Consider the following 23,593-nt stretch of genomic DNA (forward strand, 5'->3'; position numbering starts at 1 on the left):
ACCAACCTAACACCGTTGGTTTTCCCTTTGGCTCACCAACAACCTTAACCCCTTGATTCAATCCCTTGATTGAATCAAGTTATAAGATATTAAAAACAAAGTTTAAAACAAATCAAAGCTTCTTAAACAAGCAAAATATAACAATATAAACAAAATAGTGTAAAGAGAAGCCCTCAACCGAGTTTTGAAGATGAAGGAGCTCGGCTTCTTCTTTACTTGACCCTCTTCTGATTTGGCACGAAGTACAGGATCACCGAGGCAGCACACGGATGAAGAGGAAGCTTTGTGATTCACTTGGATGCTCTTCTTCTCTCTATTTTGCTTTGAATGGCCCTTTGTGCTTATGGGAGATTTTCCTTGTAATCTCTTGAAATCTCTTTTCTAAATGTTCTCTCCCACTTCCATAACTTCTCCCCTAGCTCTCCTCTTGTTTTTATAGCTTTTGATGGCGTGGAAACAAGAATATAGCCGTTAGAGACAAAAATAGAGCCGTTGGACACAGTCTGCACTTCCTGACAATATTACCGTTGGGATCGGAGTCGACTCGCGCGATCAGGAGTCGACTCGTCTGTTGCAGGAGTCGACTCGTGCTTTACTGGAGACGACTCGGCCACTGTTCCAAATTTGAATTATTGTGCATCCTCGACTGGGAGTCGACTCGACTTAACCCGGAGTCGACTCGCCAACATCTGGAGCTGACTTGGCATTTTCAGAGTCGGCTCATCCCATGAATTCAGAGGACATTCTTTCTGATTTTCTTCCTCGAGTCGACTCGGATTCTCTTGGAGTCGACTCGGCTCTCAGAGCCGAAAACTGATCCTCTGCATTTTTGGCTTGTCTGGTCTTGGAGTCGACTCAAACTGTTCCGGAGTCGACTCGGCTCTCAATTTTCGAAACACAGCCTTCTGCCATTTTGGTGTAGCGCTGCCTTGGAGTCGACTCGAGTTGTCTGGGAGTCGACTCGGATCTCAGAGTCCGAAAACTGCTCTCTGACTTTTTCCTTGTGTTCCACTGAGAGTCGACTCTCGCTTTCTTTGGAGTCGACCTGCCAACCATTGGAGTCGACTCGCGTTCCACAGGAGTTGACTCGAATCTCAGAGTCGAAAATCGCTCTCTGACTTTTGCCTTGTTTTCCTTAGGTGTTGACTTGCCAGCTATTGGAGTCGACTCGAGTTCTTCAGGAGTCGACTCGCCTCTCAGGGTCCAAAATAGCTTCTCTGTCTTTCTGTCTGTTACTCCCTGGAGTCGACTCGTTCTACTCTGGAGTCGACTCGAAGACTATTCTTTTGAATTTTTCTTTGAATTTGCTCCTCCAATTTGAATCCTTTAAACTTGGGCCAATAAATTGTAGCTTTCTTCCAACTTTTCTTGAGAGCTTTGGAGGCCTTCTTGTGTTCTTCCAACTTGCTATGTTCCTTGCAAAATAAATATCTTTCTCCTTGCAACATAAACATTAGTATCTATACTTCCAGGTTTTGTGATCATCAAAATCAATCTTTGAATCAATCTTTGGGTCATCAGTCTCCCCCTTTTTGATGATGACAAAACTTGGAGTATATGCAATATAAAAGATATTATTTTCTAGGAGTAATACATAGCTAAGTTGCATGAAATAGAAAACATATATATTTAAAAACATACTTCATGATAATGCTTTAGATTTAATCAGGCTTAACACAATCAACATAATTCAATTTAAGCTGATTTGTATTCAATACAAAACACAAAGCATTATGAGTATATACTTAGATATTTCTCCCCCTTTTTGACAACATCAAAAAGATAGTGAAACATTAAGCACAAAGATAAGAATACTCAAATATTTCTTTTCCTTATTGTACTCTGATTTGCATGTCAAATTATTGCAAGGATATGAATCATAAAACTCAAGGCAATAATATTAGAATCAGATTAATGAGCATAGATCAGAGCCAATTAAGATAATTTCAGAGCAGAACACATCGAATGTGATTTCAAGAAGTTTTCTAATTTGATACCACAGATAGTTTTCTAATCAAGTATAGGTGGAATCTTCCTTAGGTTAATACAAGAAGTACCACAAATGATATTCAAGGAAACACATGAGTGGAAATCTAACCTCTCTTTAATAAGTATGAAAGCTTGTTCATTTAAGACCTTTTGCCCAATCTATTAAGTATTTTATCAACATGAGAGCAATTTAATTGATTTTCAGAGTAAAAGATCAAAACTTATATATTTGAAAGACATATCATCATGTTGGATCATTAATTCTTAATGACTTCAAGGTTCTTTTATGATAATAAGAGCATTGGGGCACAAATACCAAAATATGAATTCATGCAATTTATGATTCATCTCAGAGCTCTTTTAAAGACTTTCTTTTGTTCTTTTAGAAAATAAGCACAATTTGATACATAAAAAATATGAATTGGCACACAATTTAAGTTCTAAAGAGCAAGCCAATTTGGACTCATTAGTGAATTTCAAAATAGATTTTCTAAGAGATACTCAAGAAAATTCAACACGTTATTCTCCCCCTTTTTCATTAAATTAGAGGCTCTTAAGATCAACTATTTGAATTGCAATTTGGTTCATGATTGATGCATAAGACATACTAACCAAGTAACATGTCTCAAGGTGTATCATAAAGATATTCAGATTTAAATTTCAGATGATACATATTGGAGAGTATTAGGATCACTTTTCATTATGCTTTCTTTCTCCTTTAGTTATAGATTTATGCGATTAAATTCTATAAGACCTCTTCTTCTGAAATTTTCTTTCTCTCCCCTCAATTGATCATTCCATTTAAGAATTTAGAATTTGAAGATAATGTTCAATAAAATTGTCAATCTCAAAAATATATTTTCTATAAGTTTCAGCTTATTTTCATAAGACTCAAGGTATGAGATAAGACAACCTTTATAGAACTCTTCTCAAGGCATAAACTTATAATTAAAGCAAGTATTGCATTATAAGGAGGTTCATCAAATCAATCCATAAAAATCAAGGTATGCTTCAAATTGAAGTAACTTTAGGATAAGATATCTAAAGCTCCCCCTCGAAAGATGCATACTTCTTTAATCATTCTTTTCTTTTGTTGAATTTCAGATTTTAATGTTAAACGTGAATAAAACTGAAATTCTATGATATCGAGAATGTAGAGTAATCTATCATTATTCAAAATTTGTAGCAATTACTCTTTCTAATCCTTCAAGAACAAGTTATGCTTTCTCTTAATCTTAGAGAAAATGTGTAGAAATATTAATCAGAAAATGATTCATTTGAAGCTCAGTTTCTTTCAAAAGCATTCACATTTTCTTTCTTTTAGAATCATTTGAGTGAGCTGAAATATTTCTAGCTTTAAAATCATTCACTCTATATATATTCTGATGGAAGTCTTTAAGAATGTAGGAGAGAAAAATATATAGATGATCATTGAGGTATATATATTTATAGAGTTCTATTTCTTAATCATAGTTATTCAGCAATGTATACATGAAACACAATAAATCTTTTTAATATCAAAATAAAATCATATATTTAAAAATATTTGTTTGCAATTAAGATCATTGAAAGACACATCATTTGGATCAATATTAGTATACTTTGAAGATAAGAAATGATATGTTTCGGATGCGTATCGGAGCAATCAACCAAAGGCATCAAAATAAATTCTGTTTTTCTTACATTAAGATTTTATTTAGTAATCATATGGAGTTTAAACTTTTATACAAAATCAGATTCTGAATTACATAGGATTTTCAATAGAGGCTTTCTAAGTCATAATTTGAGATATGTATCTTTCACATTGTAGCTCATCTTAAATTATTACGATTGAAAGCACATATTTCAAACATATAAGAGCATATTCAGAATATTTGTATTTATGTTGAGTTTTGGTATGAATTAGAACATTATATACCAAATTTAGGCAAGTTGAAGAACAAAATCAATTTATTTTTCCTAAATAGAGATATCCTTCTCTTCTCCTTTTTACAAATTTATTCAACTTTCAGATTTTAGAGATGATTGTGGACGACAAATCTGAAATTTCTTTTCAATGACACCAAACAAAATTTATGTAGTATTCCAAACATTCAATCAAATTATCCAATCATGGAACATTATAAAATATTGAGAATCCATAATTCAGAACATCATGCCATATGCAAAAAATATATTAAGTGTTAAGTCATGCATTAATATAATAAGAACAAGCATGTCAAGGATCAAAATAAACTCCCCTTATTTAAGTATTGGTTTCATCCTTAAGGTGTGTTTCCAAGTGACAAAGAAATTGAATTGATTCTTCTTATATATTTTCATTTACTTTGTCTTTCATTTTTACTTTCTTATGCTCTATACTCTATTTGCTCCCTATCCGGTGGAGTTGGAAGGGGCACGAGGTACTACCACTAGCCTCCCTCTTGTGCCGTCCCTAATATGCCCTACACCGAATAGTTGGGTCAAATAGTGCCGGGTACTACCACTAGCCTCCCCATTGGCACCATCCCTATGATGAGCAATATAGAAAGGTTAAAATATTTACTTCAAACTCTCCCTGTTTAAGTGTAATTAATTATGGATTTTATCCCTTTCACAAGTCAAATATATTATGCTTGTTTTGCTTTTCCTTAAGATGAAGTATTTACCTTTACTTAGATTTTACTTCTCTTGAATAATATCCATTTTCTTTTCTTTATCTCTCTCTCTTTTTGTTATTCTCAAGTAATTTACATGAAAGAGCAGAATAAAGAATTAATCTTATGTATCATATATATGTATATCATGCAAACAACATTTTCATTATGCTCATGGATTCATAACTTCTCACAAGTTATTTTACATCCAAAATTTTAAGCATATACTTGTGTATTTCATGGTTATGATATAGGCTAAGAAATCATTTAGTTTGGACAAACCATTAAACAGTTTCTAAAAGTATAAGTCAGTCAATACACATATAGACATGATATCAAAAATTAATAATTAAAGAATTTAATCATGCCATCATAAGATTTAAGTTATTGACTTTGCTCAATTAATTTGTGAGAAAGGTATCTATAATTACCTATTTATTATATATATTCTTCAAGCCAAACTAGATTTCTTATGTGTGAACTTTTGGCTGAAGAAGATCCTCTCTCTTGTTTGCATGTGAATGTTTATTGTATCTTATGTGGAGGTGTCCTTCAAGTTGAAATCACTCATTTTCTTGCTCAAGGATTCTGCATTATTAACAAACTCCTTTTCTTTCTTGAAAGAAAGTCTTTAGTTTCTTTAAGATACAAACCATTCATCCAACATATTTCTAACTAGATGACTCAATATAAGATAAGACAATAGTTGATTATTGAGTCACTATACTCAAGAGATTGCCTAAATATAAGTAAGTACATATCACTTGAACTAAAGAGATAGTTTCATTAACCAAGATAGTTCAAGGATAAGCATGTGAGTCAATAGAAAGATTTATCAAGGTCAAATTAATTTCTTATTTCCAAAATCAATTTCGTTTAGATTCTATTTGCTTAAGATAATTATTAATAAGACATGTTAGCTAAGTTTTAATCAACTTTATCTTAAACAGTTGTTTCTATCAAAATTCTGATTATGATTTATTTGTTATCAATAAAATATGATTCATTAAAGTTAGATTGAAGTCTTGCACAAGATCACATAATGAGCATACAATCTGATCTACTAGCTGTATGCTAAAATAATTATTCTATCATGCTTCAATACAGCTTTAAAACAATAGATCTACTTTGCTCATCCTTTTCAAATTCTACAAGATGGGGTCATAGATATACCTTCTTCATGCCAATCTTCTATAAGAGTTTTCTTGTGGACTAACGTTGGTCAATGAAGATCCCCTTTCTTGTTTGTCTTAATTTGGAGTTTGAGAGAAGATGTTAATTCATTCATCATACATATTTCAAACTCACCTTACATGAACTTAGTAAAATCTTCATATAACTCTTCATTAGTAGAACCAAAAATGATGTCATCAATGCATACTTTGAGCAAATAAGATATCACAAGTTCTTCTTTTTGATGCATAGATTTATCACTATTACTCTCTATCAAAAAGGTTACTTAAGCTTTTATATCATGCTTTTGATGCTTGTTCCAAATCACACATTGCCTTATCATATATGTAATGTGTAATTTTTTTTTTTTAAATATGGTGGTTATTTTACATAGATCTCCTTTTTAATGAAATAACCACATAGGAGTGAATTCTACACATTCATTTGACAGAATATAAAGCTCATGAAGCAAACGAATGATAATGGTGATCTTTACTTCTAGTCATGCAAGAATCTTATCAAGATCTATTTCATCTTTTCTTGATTTAGTCTTTTAGTAGTCATCAGTTTTTCTTCATTAAATGCATTTCTGAAAAACTTAATTTGGTTATAATTATTAACAAGTTTTCAGATTGTTATATGTAAAATATTAACCATATACATACATGATTTAATTTTAGTATCTTGATAATAAATCATTAGTCTCATAAAGAATAAAATGACTTGATATTTTTGCAACTAAAAACTTTTCATTGAATATTCTATATGCATTGCTTGATGAATGATATCCAAGGATAGACATATCTCTATCAGATTTGGCATTATTTTCATAAGAGCATATCAAGCATAACATGTACGACTGAAAAATATGAAAGATATGCAATGGTTCATTTTCCATTTTTCAGAAGATCAAAATTTTCATCAAAAATAGATCTAATAGAAATCATATGTATGACAAGCAGTGATGATAGTCTTTTTTTAAAAAAAATCATTTAAGTAGATGACTATCATACACAATTGTCTTTTTCATTTCTTCAAGAATTCTATAACCCTATTTTACTTAAGGTGTCCTTGGTGCTGAAATAATTAATTTCTGTATAAACTTTATCAGGATTTTGGTTTTCAACACTGTGCCATAATACTCTTTATCTTCACAGTTTGGAAACCTTTTTCATTTGAAACACTTTTACAAGATTTAGCAAATACAGAAAATACTTCAATTTTATTTGTCAAGAACAAATCCAATGTAAGCTTTTGAAAACTTAGTGATGGAAACAACTTCCTTAGATTTAGAAATTGATTCTTGTTTGTTTCCTTAGTTAACATGCATAACAAACTTTGACCTTACAGAAGATAATCTAAGTAAACCGATGACAAGGTCTTTTGAAATTAGGTCCACACTAGCATAAGGTAAGTTTACATGCCAAAAAGGATTCTTTGATCTTAGTATTTAAATACATATATTCAAAGGTATACCAAGTACACATTCTCATGTTTATGATCAATAAAAATAATGCCATGGATAGAAATTCTTAATCAAGCATATAGAGAATTCATAGAGTTATTTTTAATAAATTAATTAATCATTTAGCAACTTATCCAATAGTGAGTGGAGCATACTATAAAATGAAGTGACTTGAATATATTTTCTTTTCATACCAAAAAAAATATCACTTATATCACAAAAATGATTAATACTTGCAAGTTATGTTTTAATCAACTAATAAAGTAATTTCAATACGAGAGGATGCAAGAATTACTTATTTCATTGTTTCTTTCATTTAAATCATTCTTCTTAATTACATTTTAAATTCAATTCTTTAACACATGTCTAGAGCACCCATTGTTTAGATAACATCTTTCATTAGAACCTTGGATAGCTAGACATGCTTGCTGAAAAATAATCATATTTTCAACTTAGGAACCCAAGCTCTTTTGGGTCCTTGTAGGTTAGCTATACTTGTTCCTTTTGGAACCCATATTTTCTTAATAGCTATTTTGTCCATAAATTTAAAGATTTTAGGATTACAAGGGATGTATTTCTGTATCCTCTTGTTGAATTTAACAAACATAGATCTAACATAAGTAGTAGATAAACCTTCAGTTTTCTGTTTTTGCCTTTTAGGTTCATCAAATTTGTAATGTATAGATTTAGGAACAACAGAAGAGATTTTACTTAGCTTTTGTTTATCAGTATTATAAGAATCTGTTTTAGAATAATTAAAAACTATTTTAACAAACATATTCTTAAAAGATTTTTGGGTGTACCAAGGTTGATATCCTAATCCAACTTTATCAAATTCAGCTCTTTGATTATTTATCATTAGGTTCAATTTTTCAGAGCTGAAGGTAAATCGTTCAACAATAGGTTTTAATTTGTCAACTTCTTTAGTTAATCTTCTGTTATCTTCTGAAAGTAATTCATTGTTTTTCTTAAGTTTATCTTGACTTTCAGTGAGAAGTTGATCTCTTTGATTTAGTTCTTGATTTTCTTTAACTAAGATTTCAATTTTACTAGTTAGTTTCAGTTTTCATCTATTAGAATTTGATTTTCATTCTTCAAGTTCTTGTTCTTACAAATAAGTTTCTTATATTCTAAATACAAATCAGAAAAGGCATCATGGAGTTCATCAAATGTAAAATTGCTTTCAGTTTCAGCATGTACCTCTTGTGCCACGAAGCATGGATTTGCAATATGATACTGCTCTTGTTCTACACATGATGTTTCAGATTTGTTAGTGCATTCATATTTGTCTTCAAGCATATTCCATATTTCTTTAGCAGTCATGCAAGAAGATATGCAATTAAACTCATTCCTATCTAGTGCACAGTATAATAGGTTCATGGCTTTTGAATTTTGTTGAACCATTTTCTCATTATGACTAGTGTTTGTGTGTGTTCCATTGACTATAATGCTCCATAAATTATAATCAAGTGATTGTATAAAAATGCGCATGCGTGCTTTCCAATGTGTATAGTTTATGCCATTAAATAGTGGAGGTGTATCAATTGATTGTCCTTCTCCTAGAAAACTATCTATTTGAGTTGTCATGATCTTTGACTCTTGATCGTGAGATCAATAATTAATCTTAGAGCACCTGCTCTGATACCACTTGTTGCCCAGTAGATACAACCCAAGAGGGGGGGTGAATTGGGTCTTTTAAATCTTTTAACCTACTTCTTAAAGTTTTTGATTAATTATGCTAAGTTGTATAGATGCACAGTGAAAGTTAAACTTAGCAACAGTTTGATGTATAGAATGTGACTTGATTGAATATGCTTGCAACTAAAGGATGTGCGGATAAGAGTTAAGCAAGCAATTTATCTAAGTAAGTAAGTGTGTTAGTTAGACAATGACAAGAGGCATTACAAACACAACAAACATATAGTGGTTCGGTGCACCCCAGCACCTACATCCACTCCCCAAGACCTCTTGGGAATTTCACTATAATCCTACAGATTACAGCCGGTTGTTTTACAAGCTCACAACCCAACTTGTTGTTTTACGAGCGCACAACGAACTCGGTCGGTTTTCCCAGGCTTACCGACTAGAACCACCCCGATTGTTTTTCCCGGGATCACAATCGAACCCTTACACGTTGGTTTTACCCTCGGCTCACCAACCAACCTAACACCGTTGGTTTTCCCTTTGGCTCACCAACAAACCTTAACCCCTTGATTCAATCTCTTGATTGAATCAAGTTATAAGATATTAAAAACAAAGTTTAAAACAAATCAAAGCTTCTTAAACAAGCAAATATAACAATATAAACAAAATAGTGTAAAGAGAAGCCCTCAACCGAGTTTTGAAGATGAAGGAGCTCGGCTTCTTCTTTACTTGACCCTCTTCTGATTTGGCACGAAGTACAGGATCACCGAGGCAGCACACGGATGAAGAGGAAGCTTTGTGATTCACTTGGATGCTCTTCTTCTCTCTATTTTGCTTTGAATGGCCCTTTTGTGCTTATGGGAGATTTTCCTTGTAATCTCTTTGAAATCTCTTTTCTAAATGTTCTCTCCCACTTCCATAACTTCTCCCCTAGCTCTCCTCTTGTTTTTATAGCTTTTGATGGCGTGGAAACAAGAATATAGCCGTTAGAGACAAAAATAGAGCCGTTGGACACAGTCTGCACTTCCTGACAATATTACCGTTGGGATCGGAGTCGACTCGCGCGATCAGGAGTCGACTCGTCTGTTGCAGGAGTCGACTCGTGCTTTACTGGAGACGACTCGGCCACTGTTCCAAATTTGAATTATTGTGCATCCTCGACTGAGAGTCGACTCGACTTAACCCGGAGTCGACTCGCCAACATCTGGAGCTGACTTGGCATTTTCAGAGTCGGCTCATCCCATGAATTCAGAGGACATTCTTTCTGATTTTCTTCCTCGAGTCGACTCGGATTCTCTTGGAGTCGACTCGGCTCTCAGAGCCCGAAAACTGATCCTCTGCATTTTTGGCTTGTCTGGTCTTGGAGTCGACTCAAACTGTTCCGGAGTCGACTCGGCTCTCAGTTTCCGAAACACAGCCTTCTGCCATTTTGGTGTAGCGCTGCCTTGGAGTCGACTTGAGTTGTCTGGGAGTCGACTCGGATCTCAGAGTCCGAAAACTGCTCTCTGACTTTTTCCTTGTGTTCCACTGAGAGTCGACTCTCGCTTTCTTTGGAGTCGACCTGCCAACCATTGGAGTCGACTCGCGTTCCACAGGAGTCGACTCGAATCTCAGGGTCAAAAATCGCTCTCTGACTTTTGCCTTGTTTTCCTTAGGTGTTGACTTGCCAGCTATTGGAGTCGACTCGAGTTCTTCAGGAGTCGACTCGCCTCTCAGGGTCCAAAATAGCTTCTCTGTCTTTCTGTCTGTTACTCCCTGGAGTCGACTCGTTCTACTCTGGAGTCGACTCGAAGACTATTCTTTTGAATTTTCCTTTGAATTTGCTCCTCCAATTTGAATCCTTTAAACTTGGGCCAATAAATTGTAGCTTTCTTCCAACTTTTCTTGAGAGCTTTGGAGGCCTTCTTGTGTTCTTCCAACTTGCTATGTTCCTTGCAAAACAAATATCTTTCTCCTTGCAACATAAACATTAGTATCTATACTTCAAGGTTTTGTGATCATCAAAATCAATCTTTGAATCAATCTTTGGGTCATCATAGCAGAAATTTGATTTTTGTATCTTGTTTAGCACAGGAAGATTTTTATAAGACTACTATTCCATTTATTTGAGAAATAAATTGGTTGCATGTGGTTTTATGATTGACAATCACTATCACATACATATGGATGTATCTATAAATATATCTGAGCAAACAGTGAGTACCATAGAATCCAAAAGATCAGAGATGAGATAAATCTAAAGTATTTGTGGCACCGAAGCTTAGCTATATAGGAGAAGACAGAATAAACAAATTGGAGAAATCTGGGCTTTTAGGCTCATTGACTTTCGAGTCATATCCGATTTGTGAATTCTGCCTTCAAGGAAAGATGGCCAAATTATCCTTTGTAGGACACGGAGAAAGGTCCACAAAATACTTACCCTAGTACACACTGATGTGTGTGGCCCATTCGATGTGCAGGCTAAGGGTCATAATTTTTTACTTCATTTACCGATGATTACTCATGGTATGGATATGTGTATGAGACATAAATCTGAAGCTTTTGAAAATCAAAGAGTTTAGATATGAAGTAAAAAAAAAACAAACAGGAAAAACTCATTAAGGTTCTTCGATCGGATTGAGGAGGTGATCACCTTAATGGAAAGTTCCGTGATTATCTTAAGGAGAATGGTATAGTTTCATAATGGATCCCTCCTGGTACACCTCAGCTCAATGGGGTGTTAGAAAGGAGGAATCGGACCCTATTGGATATGGTCAGGTCCATGATGAGCTTCATTGATTTACCCTTGTTTCTTTAGAGAGATACCCTATTTTCAGCTATTTACTTATTGAATAGAGTTCCCTCTAAATCTGTTCCTACCACACCGTATGAGATATGACATGGTAAGAAACCAAGTCTTGGTCATCTCAAGATTTGGAGATGTCCAGCCCACGTCAAGCGACAACAGACAGACAAGCTAGAGGCTAGGACAGTTAGTGCTCGTTTTATAGGATATCCTAAAGAGTCATTAGGATACAATTTTTACGTCCTAAAAGATCATAAAGTATTTGTGAGCCGACATGCTGTCTTTCTGAAAAAACAGTTTATCCTTGATAAAGGCAATGGAAGGAAAATTGAGCTAGAAGAGAAAGTTTCTAAGGAGCAACGAGCCACTGTGCCTATAGAACCTATTCATATTGAGCCAATACACGTAGAACCTCCTCCACCTTGTAGATCTAGTAGGATTTCCCATCCTCCTGAAAGGTACTTAGGTATGCTTACAGAGGATGTAGAGGAAGTGTTCCTCATGGAAAATAGGGATCGTTATAAAGATCCCAACACCTACAACGAGGCGATGCAAGACATCGATTCTGAGAAATGGATGGAAGCAATGAAGTCAGAGATAGACTCCATGCATTCCAACTAAGTCTGGATCTTAGTAGATCTACTAGAAGGTATAGTACCTATTGGTTGTAATTAGATTTACAAAAGGACAAAAGGTTTGAATGGCTAGGTAGAGACTTATAAGGCAAGGCTAGTAGCGAAAGGTTATAATCGATGCGAAGGCACTGATTATAAGGATACCTTTTTCACCTATAGCCATGTTAAAGTCCATTCAAATATTGCTTGCCATTGCAGCATTTCATGATTATGAAATATGGCGGATGGATGTAAAAAATGCTTCCTTAAATAAATATCTTGATGAAGATATCTATATGGAGCAGCCTTTGGGTTTCATTTTCAGTGATAGAGATCACAAGGTCTGCAAGCTGCAAAGGTCTATTTATGGACTAAAGTAAGCATCTCGGAGTTGGAACACTCGTTTCAACAATGTAATGAAATCGTTTGATTTTATCAAGAACGAGGAGGAACCATGTGTTTATAAGAAGGTTAAGGGGAGGGCTATTGCATTCCTCATATTGTACGTGGATGATATCCTTCAAATTAGAAATGATATTCTCATACTAATTTAGGTCAAAATTTGGTTGTCTAAGGAATTCTCCATGATAGACCTTGGAAAAGCATCCTATATTTTGGAAATTAAGGTCTATAGAGATAGATTTAAGAGGATACTTGTCCTATCACAGAATATAACATAGAGGGAGTGCTGAAGAGGTTCGGCATGGAAACCTCTAAAAGGGAATTATTATCCCTTAGGCATGGGATAAATCTCTCCAAAAGGATGTGCCCCAACACATCTGAAGAGATTCAGCGGATGAGCAAGATCCATTATGCTTCGGCAATAGGGAACCTCATGTATGCCATGCTATGTACACGACCTGATATAGTACTTGCTGTGAGTGTCACAAGCAGATATCAGTCAAATCCAGACGAAAAGCACTAGACAGCTGTGAAGAACATTCTTAAGTACTTGAGACGAACTAATGACATGTTCTTGGTCTTTGGAGGAGGATCAGAATTAAAGGTAGAAGGATATACAGATTCAGACTTCATGAATGACATTGATGATAGAAAGTCTACATCAGGGTATGTATTCTTGTGCAATGGTGGTTTGGTAAATTGGAAGAGTTCCAAACAACCGATCATAGCAGATTCTACCTTGGAAGCTGAATGTGTCGCCGCCTCTAAGGGTGCAGTGGAAACCTTCTGGTCCGAGAAGTTTATTGCAGAGATAGGTGTAATGTCATCAGATGCCATAACACTCTACTGTGATAACATTGGCACCATAGCACTAGCTAAGGAGCCAAGGGTCTCACCAGAAGTCTAGGCACATGGAGCGGCGATTTAACCTGATATGCGACTACCTCGAAAAGAAATAAATAGAGGTACAGAGAGTAGACTCCACAGGCAACTTGGTAGACCCATTCATTAAGCAGCTAAGTCAGCAAAAAATTGAAGCGCATCTTGAGAAGATGGGGCTTAGATTTATGACTGATTGGCTTTAGTGCAAGTGGGAGATTGTTAGAAGTATGCCCTAGAAGCCAATTTGGTTGATACATTATTTAGTTCTAGGATATAAATTTGTACTTAACCTAATTATGAATTTATTAAGTTGGGCATTCTTTTCATTCATATTCTTATGTGTCCATGAATCGTCCAAGGAATTAATAAGATGATGATGCATATTCTCAAGAGTTGAGAATTGAAGCATGTGTCATTGGTGATTAATTTCTGAATTGCTCCTGATCGATGGATCATCACGAGGACGGTTATCGATCCGCTGAGATTAGTGCACAGATCGCTTTCTTTGATGGACCAGTCTTGAGTCCATAATGTGGGGACACTGGAGTGATTGTGCAAGTGCTTGTTAGAGAACAAGGATACTGAGCGTGACCAAAGCAAGAAGTCACTTGGATGTCTATCCATTCGTCAGTGACTTACTTGATGCTGCAGTTGTATGACTAGTACTTAGACCTGCGATGCCTCAACTAGTCACGGTGAGGTTGCTGTAGTTTGACGAGCACATAAACATGAGCCCTAAGGGTTCTTATGGTGCAGATTGGCTGCAGTAGGTTCGCTGTCGGATTAGGGTTGCATATAGATGGGATCTATCGACCTTGATAGATTAGGAGTGATCCTATGTGATTTATAAGATTAAGTTCGAAAGACCTTGGCCAGGGCAGTTCTGGAAAAAGAGTTTTCAATCTCAAACTTGAGTCAAATAAATCTGACATAAGACAGACGATGGGGTTTGACGAGTTATCCATAACCTCCATCATGTCGGGATCTACGATAGAAGTACTATATCATATGCTAAATGCACCTAGAGGTTCATCCCTTCCATTCTGCTGGGTTGACACTATATGCTGCTAGGTGTCACTATTAGATTGTGAGACTCAAAGGCATTCACTTGGTGATCAGTGAACCCTAAGAGTAGAGTTGAAATCGTTTCAACCCATTGAAAGGAGTTTCGATGATATTATGATGGAGATCATAATATATCTCACTACCAGTCAGAATAGAACCTACGGAGTCACACACATTAGAGGTTTTGATCGTTCCGACAGTTGGATTGCGGTTTAGCTTCGCAATTAAAATTGATTGTCAATTTGATTGACAATTGGTTTAACCCGCTAAAAGTTAGTGAGTTAAAGAAGAAGGATTTGCAATTGGATTGCAATTTAATTGATTTAATTGGACCTAATTAAATTAGGCTTAACCTTATTGGATAAGGATGGGAAGGCCTAATTAGTTAGAACTCCTTATTAGATAAGGAACTTGATTCATGAAGTCCAATTCAAGTCCTAATTGGATTAGGATTCATATAAATCAATTTGGAGGACACATTAGGTTCTAATTAGATTAGAATTCAATTAGCCAAGTAGGACCATGCAATTCCTAATTAGATTAGGAAATAAATGCATGAAAAACCAGGAAGAGATCTTCCTTCATGCCGTGTGGAACAAAGAAGGAAAGAAGGAGGGGCGTCCGCCCCTCCTCCTTCTCACACGCATGAAGAAAGGAGGGGCATCCGCCCCTCCTTTCCTTGTTTGATCCCATGCCACATGGAGGGCCGGATGCTCCTTCTCCTCTTTCACACGGATTGCCACATGGCACGAGCACATCCCTTGGATTCTCTCCAATCACTTTTAAGTAAGGGTTGTGATAGAATTAGTAAGGGGTGTTGCTGATTTTGGAGGGATGAATCAAGGATTGATTGATTGATGAAATTATTCCTTATTTGTGTAGGCATGAGACGCCTATTTAAAGGGACCAGGCGTGATGCATAAGTAATTGGAGCCTTCAATCAGCCGCCACCCTCTCCCTCCTTCTTCCCTTTGGCATGAGCAAGAGAGAAAGAAGAAGAGCCGTCGTCTTCTTCTTCCTCCCCTTCGACGTTCTTTGTCTTCCTTCTTCTTCCTCTCAAAGTAATCAAGGAGTTGATTAAAGAGAGAGAAATTCAGCCATCAAAGGTGATCTCTGCAAGGAAGCTAGCACCCCGGTGAGATCTTGGAGCGATCTGTACCTCGTGTGGATACCTGTAGAGGCTGGATGCTTGTGCAGCTTCAAGAGAACTAGAAATCCTACGATCATCAGATAGCGGTGAAGTTCTACCCGCTCAAAGGTAAATATTAGATCTTTATAAATTCTATACAATTAGGAATTGTAGTAGATCTGAAATTAATCATATCTTTTAATTTTAATCTTTTCTTTAGATTTCATAAAACTGAGTTAGAGAACTCTAGAAAATTTTTGAAATCTACGTTCCCTAGAACGTTCATGAGATGAACGCCCCCGCACGTGTCTTTCCGCTGCGATCGTCGCAACGCGTGTGGGTATCCCAACAGGGTGTGCCCGAATATTTTCAGCACCTAGTACATTGGATCCTTAATTTGGGTTTGTAATTTACTGATTTATGTTTGATGATTGAATCCATGAAATTGAGTGCCAAGTGGCAATTAGATGGCATGAAGATTAAAGCATGATGTGGATACTTTGACTTGGTCAAAATCGAGTTGTCCTAGGAGTCCTTGATTAATTAGAAGTTGTCTATTTGGTCTATGTGGTGTCTGATTTGGACTCTCTACCATGCGCCATGAGGAGTCCTAGTTATTTAAGAGTCTTAGTTGGTTTAGTTAATTTCATCAGTTGATTTCTTCAAATGTTCGATTTAAATTAAAAGAGTCTATGTTTAGTAGGAGTCCATATTTAGAAGAAGTCTCTAAAATTTTTAGTTGTAAGAGTTCTTATTTTTCCAACATTCTTCTCTATATAAAGAAGAGGTTGAAGAATAAAATTCAGAATTAATTTTAGTTTTCAATTGTTCTTGTAATCTAGAGGTGAGAGGCTTCTTCTTCCTTCTTTGGTGAGACTCCAAAAGTTTCTTTCTTCCCCGGTAAGATGTCGGAAAATCTTTGGATTTAGGATAGAGGTAAGACTCTTCTATTCAGCTCATAGTTATCTTGTTACCATCAAAACCGCAACACCTTCCATTGTTCCTTTTTCCACCCGCCAACCTTTATCATACCATAGCTCTAATCCCTTAAACGCCTAATCATCACAAAGTCCTTTAGGTTTCAAATCTAAACCGCAGGCCTAATTCCTTCCCCCCACGTCCTAACCCAAATTAGCTTTGGGTCCAACCAATTTTAGCCACCATCCACCAAAAATTCAGCAGCACCCACCTCCGTTCTGCGTGAATTAGTATCAAAGCAAATCGATCCACATGAGTACAAGACGAAGCCGTCCTTACTATTATGATCCCTACCATGATGATCTCTACTATGATGATCAATACTATCCCTACAACATCGAACGATAATAAGATGATCTGATGGATGAAGTTCAAAATCAAATGACTGCCCTAGCATGGAAGATAGATGTCGTAGAGGCAGAACTACGACCTTGTAGCTGTGTTAAACTATAAGTTGGGCGATGACCTTCAGAATGCAACAACAAAGGCACTCCTTCTCCTCGAGGTATTTTTCCATCTATAAGACCTAAAAGTTCTGCAAATTGGGGTACATATCCAAAGCGAGAAACAACAAAATTCAGCAAAAAAATAATGAGTCCCATGCCGCAAAAAAGAGGCAAATCCGATTGGTCCAAGTGCAGTGGCCGAGGGCACCTCACTGATATTTGTCCCACTAAAGCTCAGCAGATATTCAAAGAAGATCTTGATGCTGACTCTAAAAATTTAGCAACACCGTCTGATGATGTCCCTGTCACTGAGATTGCTTCCCCTTCTCCTAAAGTTCTCCCTAGACCCGTTGAGATTGAGGATGAGAAGGAAGCCAACATTGAAGATAAAATTTTAAAGATGATCTCATCTGAATTTGAATATTTTTTAGATAATTTTTCTGATGTAACTCTAGAAAAATTGCCGAAGGAAGATAATTCAAAAATTCAACAAAGATCAGCCATGATGATAGAACCGTGTTCGCATCGGTTGGTTCTAAAATTTCAAAAGAGATGCCATTAGATTTCGAGGTAAATAATCTGATTTTTAGTCAAAGCCGAGAGGAGCACAAGCAGCACCTTCAACAAGATCTTCAGGTTCTTCGATCAAAGGAGTTTTATTAAGTCTGAAAAGGTATTCCTTTGCTAATTTTCAAGATCCCTTCCTAGAATTCATAAATTCAAATCAAGGCAATCTGTAGATTACGGCACGCTAGGAAGGATATCAGAAATTCTTGGTGAAGTGAAAAAACTGACCCCTTTCATATTATTTCTGGCTAAAGATAGAGGAGATCCCACGCCAAAATTCAGATTTGCACGAGCTCTTCAGCCCCAACTCGACGGAGTCGAGTTCTTCTCAGTTGGAAAGAACTGATGCAGGAGTAGGGGCCTGAGTCATCCTAGATATGCATCATGTTTGGATCGTCGCTTGTGTGTGCCCGAAACATAATGGATCCAGTATTTTCAGCACCTAGTTACATTGGGACCTTAATTTGGATTTGTAATTTGCTGATTTGTATTTGATGATTGAGTCCATATAATTGAGTGCCAAGCGGTAATTAGATGGCACGAAGATCAAAGCATGATATGGATACTTTGACTTGGTCAAAGTCAAGTTGTTCTAGGAGTCGTTAATTCATTAGAAGTTGTCTATTTAGTCTATGTGGTGTTGCAAAAGAGTCCAAGCTGATTTGGACTCTCTTCCATGCGCTATGAGGAGTCCTAGTTATTTAGGAGTCTTAGTTGGTGTAGTTGATTTCGTCAAATGTTTGATTTAAATTAAAAGAGTCCATGTTTAGTAGGAGTCTATGTTTAGAAGGAGTCTCTAAAATTTTGGTTGTAAGAGTCCTTATTTTTTGAACCTTCTTCTCTATATAAAAGAGAGGTTGAAAAATAAAATTTAAAATTAATTTTGGTATTCAATTGCTCTTCTGATCTGGAGATGAGAGGTTTCTTCTTCCTCCTTTGGTGAGACTCTAAAGGTTCCTTTCTTCCTCGGTGAGATGTCGAAAAATTCTTGAGTTTAGGATAGAGGTGATACTCTTCTATTTAGCCCATAGTTATTTTGTTACCATCCAAACTGCAGCACCTTCTGTTATTCCTTGTCCCACCCGCTAACCTTCATCATGCCATAGCTTTAATCCCTTAAATGCCCAATCATTACAAAGTCCTTTAGGTTTCAGATCTAAACTGTAGGCCTAATCCCTTCTTCCCACGTCTTAACCCAAATTAACTTTGGGTCCAACCAATTTTAGTCATCATCCACCAAAAATTTAGCAGCCCCTACCTCCGCTTTGCCGTCAATTATTCTTTCTTTTTATAAACAAGATTTTGTCTACATTTTCTCTTTAAAAATTATTTTCTAACAAGAATTTGTTTAATCTTTCATACCATGCTCTAGGAGCTTGCTTTATATCATAAAAAGTCTTATTTAGTTTAAATATATAATTTAGAAATTTATGATTTTTAAAATCAGATAGTTGTTCCACATAAACGTCCTCAGCAATGAATCCATTCAAAGATACTTTTAACATCTATTTGAAAGAATTTAAAGTTTATGTAGCAAGCAAATGTAAGTAATAATCTAATAGCTTCTAGTCTTGCTACATGTGTAAAAGTTTTGTCAAAATCAATACCTTCTTCTAGGTTATATCCTTTAGAAACAAATCTGGCTTTGTTTTTTTGTTATAATTCCATCTTCATTTAGTTTATTTCTATAAACCTATTTTATTCCTATTATTGGATAATTCTTGGGTCTATTTATAAGTTTCCAAATATTATTTCAAATTGGTTAAGTTCTTCTTTCATAGCATTTAACCAATTATGATCTTGTTCGGCTTCTTCTATTGATTTAGGTTCTATTTAAAAACAAAAAATTTAGTTCTTACTCCATTTGAAGGATCACCAATAATAAATTCTTTAGGATGACTATGAACACACCTCCATTCTCTAAGTAAGTCATGTCTACCTTAAAATTATTGTTATGGTTGATCCTCTTCTTTTTAATTATTAATACCTTTTTCTTCATGCTCCATTGCATCTTGTGTAGATATGTCCTTCAGGGTAAGGTCATTTTTCTTTTTGCTCAATGAACCTATATCGTCATCAAAAAAAATTTTCTTTCTTGAAAGAAGATCATTAGTTTCATTAAATAAAACATAAATGGACTCTTCAACTATTAAGGCTCTTTTATTGAATACTCTATATGCTTTGCTAAATGAAGAGTATCTAAGAAAGATGGTTTCATCTGATTTGGCATGTAAATTTTTTTTCTATTATTAAGCACAAAATATTTATACCCAAAAAAATAAAAATATCTAATTTTAGATTTTCTATTTTTTCAAAATTCATAGAATATTTTCTTCAACAAGGGTCTTATAGAAATCTAGTTTAAAATGTGACAAGCTGTATTGATTGCCTCTGCCCAAAAGTATTTTGGTAGATGGATTTCACACAACATAGTCTTATCCATGTCTTCAATAGTTTTATTTTTTCTTTCTACTACCCTATTCCATTGAGGTGTCCTAGTTGTAGAAAAATTATAATATGTTTTATTTTTATTACAACATCTTTCAAAATTATGAATTTTAAATTCAATTCCATGGTTACTTCTTATTTTAAGAGCTTGTAAGGCTTTTTCATTTAAATTTTTTTTGTAGAATTTCAAAAATATATAAAATATTTTATTTTTACATAAAAGAAATAACACCCATGTAAATCTTGAAAAATTATCAATTATAATAAAACTAAAATATTTGCTACCAAGACTTGAAATTCTTGTTGGCCTAAATAAATTCATATATAAAAGTTCGGATGGCCTAGAAGTTGAAACTATATTTTTGAATTTAAATAAAATTCTAGTCTATTTTTCTAGCTGGCATACATTATAAATTTTATCTTTTTCAAAACTCAATTTAAACAGACCTAAAACTAAATCTTTTTTTTACTAATTTGCAAATGAGATCCATGCTTGCATGTGCTAATCTATGATGACACATCTAACTAGCCTCACTGATTTTGGCATTCATAGTTACCAGGCATTACATGTTTTTATGAATATATGGTCCAAATTGACCAAGTATACCATCATCTTTGATACATGAGCCGAATCTTAGGAGTTCAATTTGGGGATATTTTGATGAACCATTCTCTGATCAATACTTTTTTGTCAGTTATCAGGCTAGAAGCCAACACCACTATGAGGACATGCTGGAACAAAGACCCTCTGTAAGAGCTGGATGTAGATTAATGACTGATGAATTGAGAAATAAAGAAATTGGCTGAAGAAGACTCTCGAATCCTCGAGTTAAAGTGGCAGGTCTAAATGCATATTGCAATTAACTGTTACATTTGGATAAATATAACCATGGAGACTTACACCAGATTATTTGGCTGGGACAAGTTGAAACCGAAAATACTTTAAAAAAAAAAAAAAATCAGTGAAGTGTTAGTTAGCATCTGAAACTTTCATTAACCGTTGTAATTTCTCTGAAACCAGAATTGTTGGCTTTGCAATTTTTTGTTGAAAATTTACAACAATGCCACTTGACAGTGTGAAGCATTTTCTTTTTCCTGCATTGCTAATTGAAGGCAGAAAAAGCAAATCAAGTTATTGAACTCTAAACTCCAAATCTAAATTCCTTATGTGGATGTTATTTCTGTTAAGTGGTGAGAAAAGAGAATAATTAATGATTATCTGCACTGTATATAAGCCTTTCTTTCTAATATATAGGTAACAAGCTATCCAGATATGAACAGTATGATGGAACAAAACAAAATAAATATATGCAGTTATGCAGCATCTGAAGACAGCACAATGAAATTGCACCTATTGGTTAAATGAAGAAACAATTTTTAGCTTAATGACTCTTCCATCTTCATCGATTAAAGATGAAACTGATTTGTTCATCGCCAAACAGTTTTCATTAAAAATGGCCTCCAGTGTCCCCTCATGTAAAGCCTACTCTGACATTTCCAGTTTCTTTGGTTTTACTCATTAACAAATTATACGCCAACTACAGAACAAAAGTAGCATTGAGAAAACAACAGGCACCAAGTCTTGTAAAAACAAAAGCTTCCTCCCAACACTGCATGATAGATCTGTTCCACTGAAGCAACCATTTCTCTGCTTAATCCCTCTTCCACCTTCTAGTACAAATGTGGAGTTGGTCTTCCCACTGCTAAATAAAATGCACCAAAAGAATGGTCCATGACGAGCTCTATTAAATCCTACTCCAACTTCAGTGTGTTCTTTACTATGCAAAAGAGTGAGCTTTTTCTTGTCTGAAGCTAGAACTTCTGAAAAAGCTTCTGCTGGATTTAGATATTTCCAGTGGCATCGAACAAGACGGCTAGATATAATGTCAACTGTTGGTAACTCTACTCCACAATTGGGGGCATATACCTCAGTGATGTCAACTTCTGGAGGCTGACAGCTTAATGTATTGTTGCTACTGCAGTTTCCCATGCACTCAGATATGTATTGCAAAGCCATGCAACCTAGCCCGGGACTCTAATACAACGTTGGTAGGTTATGCGCTGTTCGGTTCTTATTTATGTAGTCAACAATCTCATTGGCAGGATTTCCTGGAAGAAGATAGCATTGTTATGCATAAATAAGGGGCACAGAAGAGTGCAAGAAATCTAGCAGTATTTATTATCATAATGAAATATTTGTTTAGAAAACATAAGAACATTTGATACCAATTGTTTGATTAATCCACATGTTGTTAACTGAAATCGTGTCATGGCATAACATTGACAAGCAAGTTTCAATAATGTAATAACAAGCTCTCTATGTTTTCATGTTTGTGGAATATTTCTGTAGATAATATAAGAACATTTTGATGATATTAACCATTTGGTTAATCCATCTAATGTAATTGAAATTGCACCATGACATGACATTGATGGGAAAGTCTTGAAAATGGAATAATATGACCTGTGTGTGTGCTTTGGATATATTAGAACATTATGATCAGAATGTTTTGATTAGTCCACAAAATGTGATTGAAATTGCATCATCGCATAACATTGATAGGCAAACTGTAATAATGTAATAATGTGATCTGCATCTGCATGCATGTGCATGTACATTAATTTGCAGATGCATTTTAGGTCCACTGCAAAGAGGAAACTTCATTGGCTTTAAGAAATGGCATGATATGTTAGCCAAGGTTCTAAAACTCTGTTTCTATTTTGATCCCCTGTTAGAGTTTTGGTTCTGAAAGTTTCAGTAGTTTCAGCAATTTCACTCAGAGTTTTGGAGGCCCTTAAGTTTATGTGATTCTAATACACAACCCCTCATCTTCAAAAAAATTCAAAGTGACCCTTCAAGTTTCTAGATCATTCCAAAGTGGTTCTATTGTTCATCTTCATTAACAGAGAGATGGCACATGACTATCATATATTACCATAAAATTATTGTAGGATGAAAATGCCCTCAGTAGCTTGTTTGGGATGAAGACATTAACCTTCATGTAGCCTCGAAGGGAGGTCTCCTGCATGTGCCACTCCACCATGATGCCGTCCATCGTGGCTGCCAGCTTCTCCCTCCGCTACCCATACTTAGTCGAACTTGTATGATGAAAATACGCCTTATATCAGTTGTTTGGGGTGCTGACAATATCATGGATTAGATGCAATGGAAGGAGGAGAGGATGGGGGAGGATGAAGGGTTATGACATGTCATAATGGGCAGCGGAAGCTAGGGATTTTAAAAATTTCTTAATAAAATCTCTTAACATGAAACCCTTATAAGCCTAGATCACCTTAATGGTAACAATCAAATAATATATAAAGATAAATGTAGGAATAGAAGAATACCTCTAACACTAATCCAATATGA

The 23,593-nt window shown here is 35.2% G+C and overlaps 1 pseudogene; it reads right to left on the reverse strand.

Moving 5' to 3' along the window:
* Nucleotides 1–21,661: 21,661 nt before the first annotated feature.
* On the reverse strand, nt 21,662–22,471 carry LOC103698549 (annotated as a pseudogene).
* Nucleotides 22,472–23,593: the final 1,122 nt, after the last annotated feature.

Source organism: Phoenix dactylifera, unplaced genomic scaffold, assembly GCF_009389715.1.
Source record: "Phoenix dactylifera cultivar Barhee BC4 unplaced genomic scaffold, palm_55x_up_171113_PBpolish2nd_filt_p 000336F, whole genome shotgun sequence".
NCBI lineage: Eukaryota > Viridiplantae > Streptophyta > Magnoliopsida > Arecales > Arecaceae > Phoenix > Phoenix dactylifera.